Genomic DNA, 12,461 nt, shown 5'->3' with positions numbered 1-12,461 from the left:
TGAATAAAGTCAATTTTCTTTTACCATATGTAAGTTCCTCAAATACAAACACATGAACAACCAACCAACCAATGCAAACAAAGACATAAAGTGAGAGGCAGAAAAAAAAAGTATTTTAGGAAGTTAACATATGTGAATATTTACCTTTGTTTTGCTGAAAGTAAGAGAGTATGAGATATCCTAGAAACGGGATATCCTAAAAGTCTGAAGGAAAAATGTAAGGAGAATGCACAGCAAACTGAAACACACTTTGAAGTTGTATATATAATATAAACACACACACACACACACGAAACAAGGCAATAGAGACTGGGGAGAGTGTGTGCTGCTCTTGCAGTGGACATGAGTTCATTTCCCAGCACTTACACTGGGCGTCTTACAAGGACCTGTAACATGAGTTCCAGGGGATTGAATTACAAGTCTCTGCAAGCACCTGAATTTATGTGTACACAAGCATACAAATACAGTTTAATTAAAATTTTTAAATAAAAAAATTAACAACAATCAAACATTTTTCAGGAATACACATAAATGAAAGATAGCTATCAACAAACACATTAGTGTCTGTGGTCTTGAAGTTAGTATTTGGGATCAGGAACGGTTTGAAAAAAGTACCATAAATGGAGCTGCAATCAGGTCAAGTGACTATACCTTCATGAGACCTGAAGAGATGGACAAGTCAGTTCCCCGCAGTTTAAACAGACGGCACCTCTCCCTCCTTTCCTTTCTTCTCATTCACTGAACTTGGAGTTTTTTGTGCAAGAACCTCCAGACTTCCCAGTATACTTATTTTTAAGTTTTGCAAAACTGTGTCTTTGTTAACTATGGGGCTTTGGGTAGTTTAACATGTCACCTTTAGGTTGGAATGATAAAACTCCAAGGCTCTAAGAATTAAATCAGAAATGTAACACAGTGCAGGACGTTGGAGTATGAATTTAAGCATATTTACATTGTATTAATATATTACCATAGAAATACAAAGTATTAAAAGGTGCCCCTCCCTTACGAATGACAAGTTCTTTTTACAGCCTTTAGTTAATGCTAAACAAAAAATGTGCTCTTTAACTTAGCTCCTTTGAAATATAAATACATAAAACAAAATCCATCGCTCTCGTCCCAAAAGCTCTCCATGCCTCTCCCCTCTCCTTGATTCAATCATCCCATGTCCTGCTGACAGATTAATCGCCCTAATCATTCTTCTTTTCCTAGTAAATTAAATCCAAATGCCTCACACCCAGCACTCAGCCCTCCACAACAGCACTCCAGTGAACACAGCAAGCCAGCTGTAACCTCCATGTTTCCACAACATATGTCCAGACTTCAATCATACAAAATGATTTGTCTCTCCTAAAATAAATCTTTTGAGTCCTTCCATTGTTCCATTTGAAACGTCCACTGCCCAGACCTGTTAGAATTGTACTATCACTGCCAGGACAGTATAAATAAAAAAAAATCAACTTTCGTTCACCCCAAAGGGATCTACTCATTCCTCTTTGAACTTTCAAAATAGGCAATATGAGTTGGATAACTGATTTGACTGACTTACTGACATGAGGAACGCGCATGTGTTTCCCCGCCCTGAGACGCTAGGGCACATCATCTGTGTCCTGTAGCACAAAGCGCAGTGCAACTGAATTTTGTGAGACTTTACATGAATTCCTCTGTAACTGAAGTGCTATTTTGAAAACAATGAAAATTTAAGACTGATGTATTCTTAAATGCTTAAGAAGAGTTTATCCATTTTAGAGCTAGGCAATTCTTTCTAGTATCTGAAACTTGCTCAGTTCACAGAACCTTTACTGTTTGTTATTTTTTCATGGTATCGTAGCAAATGCCTAACAGTTCTGTTTTGTAGCAAGTAGGTCCAAACAACTTAATGAGCACCATCTTTACAATTTGATGTAAGTTTTAGAAAAAAAAAAGGAGCAAAATTATTCCAAGTCCCTGCAGTATATGCAAATGGGATATGTGAGCATTCAGGGCCTTGCTCAAGTCTTCTAGCCTTTCACTCCGACCAAACACTGCCATTGCCCTTCCTGTTGACGTGATTTCAGAAAGTACTACCTTTCAAAGAAACATCAACCTTTCAAACTATGATATCACCCCAGAGGAATGCAGTAAATCTGATATTGAAACTGATGTAAAATATCCAGAGCAATCTTGAGGGTTTTCCGTAGTATTCAGGGATGTCTCTGTGTACAGTTTGGGAACTTCTAAGCTAGTTAAAGAAAATAACTTTAATATAAACTATTTTTATTTGAGAACGCTAAAGCCATTCATGGAGCATTTAGGAACATAAATTTTCTCTGTATGAAAGAGCACAAGTAACCTTGTAGATCAGGTGTCATTCTGGAGAGCAGTGGGGGAGCATTGTCTGAAGAGATGGACAGACCCTGGGAAATAGATGGCAGGCAGATGCCGGGAAGGTGAAGTACAGAGAAAACACGATGCTGGGATGACCTAACAACTTCACAAGTCTTAATTTATCTATTATGCTGCAATATTTCTCCATATAAACGAACTCTTTACTTCCCTAAAATATGTAAAGGATAATCAGACAGTAGGCATCCTCTACTTTACAATATAACTTCCAATGGTTCACACTGATGAAACTCTTAGAGTCATCCCAAGGGGTATCCAGGGAACCTAAAAACAAAGCCTATCCCTGTTGACACTCTCTCATGCGAAGAAACGCTGTATTTATACTATGGAGTCTGCCCTTCATTTTCCATTTGACTATAAAAGGGATGCTTCTTTGTAAAGGGCTCAATAAATACTTAGCTTTGCAGGCTTCATGATTCGTGTCAAACCCACACTCCTGTTAGGTCAGCAGAAAGGGAGCAATCTATAACACTTATAATGAGTATGCTTGAGACACAATAAAATTTTATTCAGGAAGTCGTTCTTGTTGAAAACTTAGATAAAAATTATGTTGAAGAGAAATTTCTACAGGAAATTCACTAGGTTAAGAAAGTAAGAGAGTGTACTTTTCTCTTTATAGTAAAGAACATTTAAAAACTCGAAAATTAAAGATTATAGAGATGGCTCAGGGTATAAGAGGCCTTGTTGTTGTCCTTGCAGAGGGCCCATGGAGGATCATTTCCAAGCACCTACTCGGCAGCTAACAACCATCTGTAACTCAGTTCCTAAAAGACATGAAGCCTATTTCTGGCCTCCACAGGCATCACATGTATGTGATACAAAGATACACACACAGGAAAAATACTCACACAAAAAATGAAAATAAACACATTTTTAAAAACAGACAATTAAAGTCACACACATACACATACATAAAGAGAGAGAGAAGATTTAATATTTTTCAGCATCGTATTTAGAAGTGAGAACCATTACTTTCTGAAGCTAGCACTAAATCTACACAGGCCCTTACGACTGAGTGTAATATTTGACTTTTCTCTTCAATGTGGTGCTAGCTAGAGACTGGACCCTTTGCCTACTGAGTCACAGCTCCTGTCCTTGCTTGCATTGCTGCAGGACTCCACCTTCGGTCTTCTACCCCAGTTTTGAAAACAGAGCTTTAGCACTGGATGTGGCGGTTGGTGCAAGTCTATAATTCAGGGAGAAGGAAGCAGGTAGGTCAAACGTTCAAGGCTATCTTTAGCTTAACATTGCAAGTCTAGGGCAGCCTGGGCAACATGGGACCTCATGTTTTTCTCTAACAAAAGCAAAAGCAAACAGAAAACAGCTTTAAAGCAGACCTTCTAGTGCTTCCACACACAGGGTAGGGCCACTGCTTGCTCTTACTCACTCAGAGTGGATGTATACTCTATTAAGGAGTGGGAAAAGCTGTCAAGTGCTAGAGAATGCTGATGAGTTCTCTCTCTCTCGCTCTCTCTCAAATAAAATCAAGAGCTAGACATGTGCTTGTAACCCCAGCATTCAGGAGGGTGGGGAAGAAAACCGTAAGCCTGAAAGTGACCTGAGCTAAAGTGTGAAACACTGTTTCAAATGAAAAAAAAAAAAAATCAACGCCATGGTATGAATTTAGGATTCACAAACTATGTGGACTAGATTTAAAACAGCACAGAGGTAGAGCCCCTCCCAACACATAAGGCCCTAGGTCTAATCTGTGCCCCAAGTCCTGCCTCCCTACTATCTTTGTTTGCCAAGGTGTTGTACTTCTTTTATCTCCAGCACTGGCTTATCGTATGGTAAAATTACTGCACTAAACACCTTTTATGCTTGCCAAGTAGGCTGCGCTGGCTGATCAGCCACAGAGTCCCGGGATTACCCACTTATCACCACATTCAGCTATTTTATGTGGGTTCTGGAGCTTACACTCAGGTTCTCAATGCTTGGACAATCAGAACTTTACCAAAGAGCTGTCTCTGTGTCTTCCTCTTTGTTTTATTTTTATTTAAAAGTAAAAATTACTTAGTAGAACCCCCTAAAATGCATTTTCCCCAAATATACAATATTTGTGCAAGGTAGCTCAAGTCTGTAATTCTAGCACCCAGGAGGCAGAGATAGGACTGATGCAAATTCAGAATCATCCTGGTCTAAATAGCAGGTTCTAGGCCAGGCAGAATTATATAGCAATACCCCGTCTCAAACAAAATAGGCAAATAAGAAAGACTCAACACATAATATAAGTGGTATGTGACTTAGCCCGCCCCCCTTCCAAAAAAACCTGATAGGTTAGAAACTGTATACTTAAATTCTGATCTGCTAGCCACTACACAACAAGAGATCTATTTGATTTTCATGAATCTCGTTTTTCTTTTATTTTTCATTTTTTAAAAAACAGGCAGGACACTGTTACAGGACACCCCCCCAAAATGTACATTTCAAATTTACTAGAATTCAGATCAGTTTTAAATGAAACGAAGTCTTAAAGAAATGCAAGTGAATGTTTGTATAAGTGATTAATACAACATAAACTTACTTTTACAGTCTTATAAATCATCCATACTACAATGATATCCTATTTTCTCATTCATAAAATGCTACCCCTAAGAGGCCGAGAGTACAGCTCAATGCTGGAGCACTTGCCTAGCATGTATAACATGGCACAGTAAAAACATAAAAGAACAACTACAAGAGCTGGAGAGATGGCTCAGGGGTGAAGAGCACTGGCTGTTCTTCCTGGGGATGTAGGTTCAGTTTCCAGCACTTACATGGCAGCTCAAAACTGTCTGTAATTCTAGTCCCAGGGGGTGTGGCACCTTCACAGATATATATGCACGTTAAACACCAATGCAATAAAATAAAAATAAATAATTTAAAAACAACAAATGTCCTGCCCTCAGCAATCACCTTATCTCCTTTCTGCTTCAATGGATGCAACTATTCTGGACATTTCAACAAATGGCCCAAAATAATGTGATTTGTGTCTTCTTTCACTTACACGATGAGTCAGAGATTAATGAACAGCATAGGGCTTTATTCTTCTGTTTTTTTTTTAACAGATGCTATTGCGTGACTATATGAAAATGTGTTTCTGCTTATGAACATGTAGTCTGTTTCCACAGCCAATTATAAAAAATTGTTTAAAAACAATATATAACATAAAAGATGTGTTTTTGAAAAAGGTTTGAGATTTTATGGAGGGAGTCCCTTTAACCTACAAAGGGATAAATCTCAACGAGCCAGAAGAAAAACTAATTCTAACTTTGGTTCACAGAACACTAATTAATTTGAGATTTTAATAGAAAATGCAAGTTCTACACATGATGAGAAATAGAGGCTAGAATGGTCATTTATCACTGTAATACAAATATTTAGGAAGCTGAGACAGGAGGATGAGGGAAAATTTAAAGTTAGCCTGGGCCATAGTGTAAGACCCTGTTTTGTAAAAACAAGGAAATGTAAACTGAGAACAAATGCAGTTACAACTCTATAGGTTTTAAAAAATATTAAGTGTGTGTGTGTATGCATGTATGTGTATGCAGGCATGAGCTCACATGTTAAAGCATGCCTATGGAGGTCAGAGGACAACCTGTGGTAGTTATTCTCAACTTCTACTATGGGTTCAGGGCTCATGTCGTCAGGCTTGGTGGCTCAATATCTGTTTTAAAATCTGGGTTTTAAAATGGTGCAAGTACAGCTATTTTTCTGGATAATTGCTTTGGCTCTTTGAAGTTTGTCTTTTTTGTTTTATGAAGTATAATTTTATCAATGAAAAATAGCTAAGCTAAAGCTATTGTCTTACCATTATGAGTGACCAGTGTTTTGATTTTTGGCAAAGGCCAGATTTCATACCACTTTCTGGAACACAGGAAAGAGCAAGACTGTCAGTAAATGTACTTACTTTGACCCTGACATATTCCTCTTAGGTGCTGCCAGAATGTCAAAAACAGAGGGTGTTCTTATACATGAATAACTTCTTTATTGCTGATTGCAGTTGGATTAGTCCCAGCTCGTTCACAACAAAAGCACAGTCAGTCAGCAGGGTACACATAGCTCTTGACATGTGATAGGAAACACATCAAACAGGTTTTCACTTCATGATACTGAATTTTGTAGGACAATTATATATTTTTCAGAAAACATTTTCTAGATATTACCTCATAGTTATTATTAAATTATATGATTTGATGTCACGTTTAAAATGTGAAATGTGGCCAAATGCATTTTTAACAGTGATACAGGATAGTAGTTTCCAAACTTGTAAGGCAGGATCCAACAACCTGCATTCTCATAGCTCTGCATGAAATTTTACAGAAAACAACTGGTTAAAAAAAAAAAGTTCAAACAAATCCATCCATTTTCCATTACAAAGGTATTATAGTTTTCATGAAGATGGCAGGGAAAAAAATCCTACCATGAAAATATCAGCCTGGCAGCAGCAGTGGACACAGCAGTTGCAATACAAGTTGCTGCTTGTTCTACAAGAATCTCTAGTATTAACTAGAATAAAAATGAGACTTAGTTTCCTTGTAACCGTGGCATCGGCCTAACCATAGTAGTTCTATTATTTGGGGACATAGCTTAGGTTTCCAAATCACCTCTCATTAAAACAGTGATCTGTAGCTAAAAAACTTGATAAATTGACCTTGTCAATTTGCATGTCAAATTAAAGCTCAGAACAGTTAAACTTGTGCTGGGTCACATAACTAATGGTTTAAGGAGGGAGTGCCAATTCACTTGTTCACACACAGACCCTGCCATTAATCCACGATCAATGAGACACCTAGGAGAAAAAATGATCATAGAAGACATAACTTAGCAACTCTGAGAGCGATGCAGACAGGGTAACATGAAGTAGTTCATCAAATATGGAATTTATAGAGAAACTCAAATGATCTTGTCTCAACACCTATTAATAGCAGATTCTGAGGGACTTCTGATAGGCTACATGGTCCATATTGCTCACTACACTTCCGGTTTTAAGCTCAAATCAATTGCTTTCTCATGAATTCTTGATTAGTGATAAATTCTTCTTATGATTTATAATTCTAAAGTAAGAAGTTTTATATTACTGCTTTGTAATAAATTTGCTTAAGTAACACTTCCTCAATGAATTTTGGGTAACACTAAAAGCCCCCCAACTTGAATATTATCTGACATGATGGCATTTATTGTTCTCTATATTTATCTGTGTATGTGTGCCTGTGCATGTAAGTGCAGTGCCCTCAGAGTCTAGACCAGAGTACTCACTTCATACCTCCTATTGTATTTTATTTCTTTAAGGTAGGATCTTACTATGTAGCTCTGGCTGACCTATATGTAAACCAAGTTAGCCTTGAACTTACAGAGACCTACCAGCCTCTGCCTTGACTGTTGAGAATAAAGGCATGTGGCACCATGTTCGGTAACCACTACTTTTAAAAATTAGTCTTTTCAGAGTAAAATGGGAGAAAAAACAGTGCATACAGTTAAAAAAAATTAAGGTTAAGTTGAGGGAATCCAGATAATTGGAGCAATGCCTACCACTCAATTCATTCATCATCTTTGAAAAATAGAGGACAAGGACCATAAATTTTAAGTATAAAAATAAATTTTTTTTTTAAAACAGCTGCAACAACAAAATCCCAGGAAGAAAATGAATAAAAACCTCCAGTAAATCCCAGAGTAAGAGAGCTACAGCTGTTAGACTCACACAGCACCAAGCCTTCTAGGGACAAAGTGGGAACTGTGAGACAAAACCCAGATGATAAGAACCAGGAAGGTGGGAGAAAGGTAGCATGAGGGAACCCACATATCCACCTATCCAACCATCCACCCATCAGGCCACAGTTGAAAGCTAAAGGGCACCAACGAAAGAAGGACTAGAGAGAATAAAGGCATCATCTTAAATGACCCTCCCATCTTGGTAATGAACACAATGGGGAGGGAGATAAAACAGAAAAATGGGGACAAACAAGTAAAAATTAACCCAAGAAAGTTAAATTTTATTAACTCTTTTTTTCTTTTTCTTTTTCTTTTCTTTCTTTTTTCTTTGCCAGAAGGGCAAAACCATCAAAATTTATAGGGACTGATTATTTTTAAAAAATGAATAAAATGACACCCATATCACGGTTATTTTGAAGTTTTTAGAGAATCACATGGATCCTAAGATAAAAAGCAGATTAACTACAAGGTTTAATGAGGAGGAGAAAGAAGTTAGACTTCTCAAAAGGTAGTTAAAGATAAAGTATCACAGCACAATGGTTTCAGACTCCATGGCAGACAGTTCTTTTCCAGAACTCCGTATGAACGAGTAGAAATATTAGACACACAAAGTTTCAGAGACTCTTGCTCCCTGTATTCTTTTTCAGAAAGCTGGGAGGAAAAAAAAAAAAAGAAGAAGAATGGAGTCCTGAAATAAAACATTTAGCACAGATTTGACAAGAAGGGAATTTAGGAATATGAGAAAGAAAAGTCCTACCTAGGTCAATGTTTAGAGCAGAAAAATGAAAGGCATGAAAAGCAAGATCTTCAAGACAGACAAGTGAATCAAACATAAAATGCTAGTGGCAGGCTTAATGGGTGACTGACAACTTTTACCAGGCACAAAATAATTTAGACCTATTAGAAGATCCATATATATAAGTAGCCACGATCAAAGGGAGCTAAGATCCATGTACATAAGTAGCCATGAACACAGAGGAGCTAAAGAAACAAAGAGATGCGGGACTTTAAAGCTCTGAAAGAAAGAAAATCACAACTTAGCTCTCAAAGAATGAAAGTATAAAAAGGTATAATAGTGTTTATGAATAAATTTAATTTTAATATTTCCTTGGAGAATTAGTGAGGGCAGAGTTCAGGATGTATGTATGCAGAAATGCTTAATGTCCGTCTTTTACAGTAAGCTATAAGTAAAAGAAATGGGTGGGTTAGAACACTTTTAAAACTATAGCGGTAATTAAGTGAAAAAAAAAACAACCCAGCTAATTTCTTATAGGAAATAGATAGGGATATATTTCCTTTTTCACTGTAAACCCTTTGCACAAAATGAGTTAACTATGTACACATGCAATTTAAATTTTAACTTAATAAATTTTTAAGAATTAAAATAACCATAAATAATTTTATTTCATAATTCAATGCAGTAAATGAAAACTTAATGTGTTACATCTCTCTCTTATTTAATGAACACATGATAACAAGAATTTTAAGTACTGCATATTAGAGGAAATACATTGCAAATACTTTTGCTGAATTAACTAACCAAAGATTGTCATCAGTAAATAAAAAGATAAGCATGTGCCATCTATTAGATCTTCTCAATTTTGACGTCACTGAAAATTAAGGAAAACATAGTGGGTATATAAAATGATATTTTAAGGTTTCTTATGACCTTTCTTAAATCTTGAAAATATTTTTTTGCCCTGTCACATAAATACTTTGGGCATAAAAATTATCAAATATTTTTGAGAATTTCAAGAAATCAAGATAATATTTTACATATACTAGTTTGATATTATCCACACTTTACACCAGTTAGATCCACCTTACAGATATACAAACTGGGGCTGAATGCACAGAAAAAATTAGGGAATAAAAACATCTCATCTTGGCTATCTCCACACTTCAGAATGGCCAGGCATGGTGGTGCCGGCCTTTCATCCCAGCACTCTGAGACTGAGGCCAGCATGCTCTACACAGTAAGCTCCAAGACAGCCTGGGCGGCATGCAGAGACTCCACTTTTCCCTCCCCACAAAGGGTGCTGAAACTAATACAAGAACACACGATAAAAAAAGCAATTTTACATAATCTAAAAGTACATTTCTACAAGATAGTTATGTTATTATGAAGGAGAAATAGCAACCTTATGGTAGAGAAAGTTGAAAATTCCTTTTGCAGCATCTAGTTTTGTTTGTAAGCATTCAGATGCACATGAGCCATAGTGAGTGTGGAGGTCAGAGAACGCACCCTTGGAAGTTGGTTCTTTCTTCTCCCTGATGGCACAGTCTTTCTTGTTACGCCTTTGTTCTGCATGCTCCACGCTAGCTCACTCACATGCTTCTGAGTGACTATCCCTTCTCTATCTGCCATGTCTCCACAGTAGGCTTACAGGTGCCTGCCAGGACACAGGACTTTTTGTTTGGCTCCCAGGGACTGACTAGGGTTCCTAGAAAGAAGCATCTTCCCAACCCAATGTTCTTTTTTATTTCCTTTAATTTTCTCAAGACAAGAAGGAATCCTGTTCTTCTTATCTCTGCTTCTAGAGAGCTGGGCTTCCAGGCACATGTCACCATGCCCAGACAAAAATATTTTACAATCAAAGTAGTACCATTAGAAAGAGGGCAGAAACAGATATGTACTGCCTCTGAGAGACATGAAGGACTGACTAGCACTGGTGTTCCACAGGAAGTGGATAATGTAACTTAGCCATGCAGAAACATAAGAACAATTTAAAGAACACCGTAACAAAATAAAGACCTAAAATAAAGTGACGAAAGACAACATGGAACTTTCTTCTTCAATGTTCTCCAAAACAAAGAAAAGTGACAATAAAACCCCTATTTACTGTAACTATGGGAATAACCATTAAAGTTTAAGCCATAGTCCAAAATGCTGAAGAAGTAATTGTGGCAATGTATTTGGTGAGAACAATCTTATGTAAGAAATACAGTATCCCTGATACCTGCTAGATAAAAAGAGACAATGTAAAGGACAAACTCCAGCATTTTAAACTATACTTTTCTTCTATATAATTAAATTTTTGGTTGCTGTTAAATCTCTGGTAAAATTTTGGGGGCTCACATAGCTCTACACCATCATTAGTTATATAACACAGGCCACATGTTAAACCTATCCTAGTCGGTACGTATTTCTACAGAATGACATTGACAAAATCAGTATCATAGCAAAAGCATAAAGTTAGTACTTTCATCTAATTTGAAAGGTCCTTTTTACTTTAAAAAATTCCCATTATTCTCCCTTATCGGAATTAGGATGTTACCCATTTGCAAACTGTGAAGAGAAGAATTTTAAAAACTCTTTATTTATCCCTGGACAATTCCATACGTAATGCTTCCCAACATGTTCCTGTTCCACCAAGAGAAGGAATTGTAAAGAATATAGATTCATAGTAATGTTTGGATTCAGTTTTAGAAACATGAGGTTAAATGCTTGAATGTTTTTAAAATATTTACATGTATGAATGACAATGGCTGCTGGAAACTGAATTCTTTGGGACTCATTCAGCACATTTACCAGGATGAATTTCTAAAAAAATCAAAATTTAAGTAAAATATAAACAAATCAAAAATGTTCATATATAGAAACACACATATAAATGTACTATCTGAACTCCTGCCAAATCTTTAAGTCATTATCTCAGTTGGAAATGGAGGTCCCATTCTCATTTTTCTGCACACTGACCAGAACATATTGCTCTCCTGTATTTTTCCAAATCTAATGACTTTCTCTGGGCAGTACTCTCTTCATGCTTTTCATATCAATTTTCTGCTAAATACATTCGTTTCTATCTTGAACTGAACCCCACCTTTTACACTAGAGATCTTGCTGTGTGAAAAGAGTATTAAGCGCATGTGTGAAGTAGTCTAGATGAAATTTCTTTGAGCAAAAAATGTGTTAGATACCATGCCTGTGAGTCAGACTACACCATCAACTGCTGTATGGCTGTCCAAGTAAAATAATAGCAACGATACCACATTATCAGCTATAATCTTGACAGTGTCACCATGTCCCAGGCTCTCTGCTAAGTTTTACAAGTATATTAACTCAACTAGAGCAACCCTGTGGATAGGGTGCTAAGGACACAGAAAGGACAAACGGATTCTCTAAGATCCCAGGCTAGAAAGATGGCGCCAGGGTTTAAGCCTGGCCAGTCTCACCAGAGAACATCTAAGAAGGGCTGCTTTAGATCGGCCCCTGCACTGCGCAGGCTAACTGATGACCAAAGCTACAAATGCAACCCCAGGCAGATAGATGAAAGGCCTTCCCCCGCTTCTCTGTTTTCTTTTTTTTCTGCCTTACTTTTATTTTTTCAAAGTATGATCTCACTTTGTTGGTCACATTGTCCTGAAATTTACCTCCATTTCCTGCA

General features: G+C 37.0%; 1 protein-coding gene across 1 annotated transcript in view; it reads right to left on the bottom strand.

Moving 5' to 3' along the window:
* Positions 1-12,461, bottom strand: part of Adk (adenosine kinase) — a 356,406-nt gene that overhangs the window by 134,577 nt on the left and 209,368 nt on the right. The window lies entirely within an intron of this gene.

The sequence above is a fragment of the Myodes glareolus genome, chromosome 12, assembly GCF_982192425.1.
Source record: "Myodes glareolus chromosome 12, mMyoGla1.1, whole genome shotgun sequence".
NCBI lineage: Eukaryota > Metazoa > Chordata > Mammalia > Rodentia > Cricetidae > Myodes > Myodes glareolus.
The sequence above is the reverse complement of the archived record's forward strand: the minus strand, read 5'-3'. Positions and strand labels throughout refer to the sequence as shown.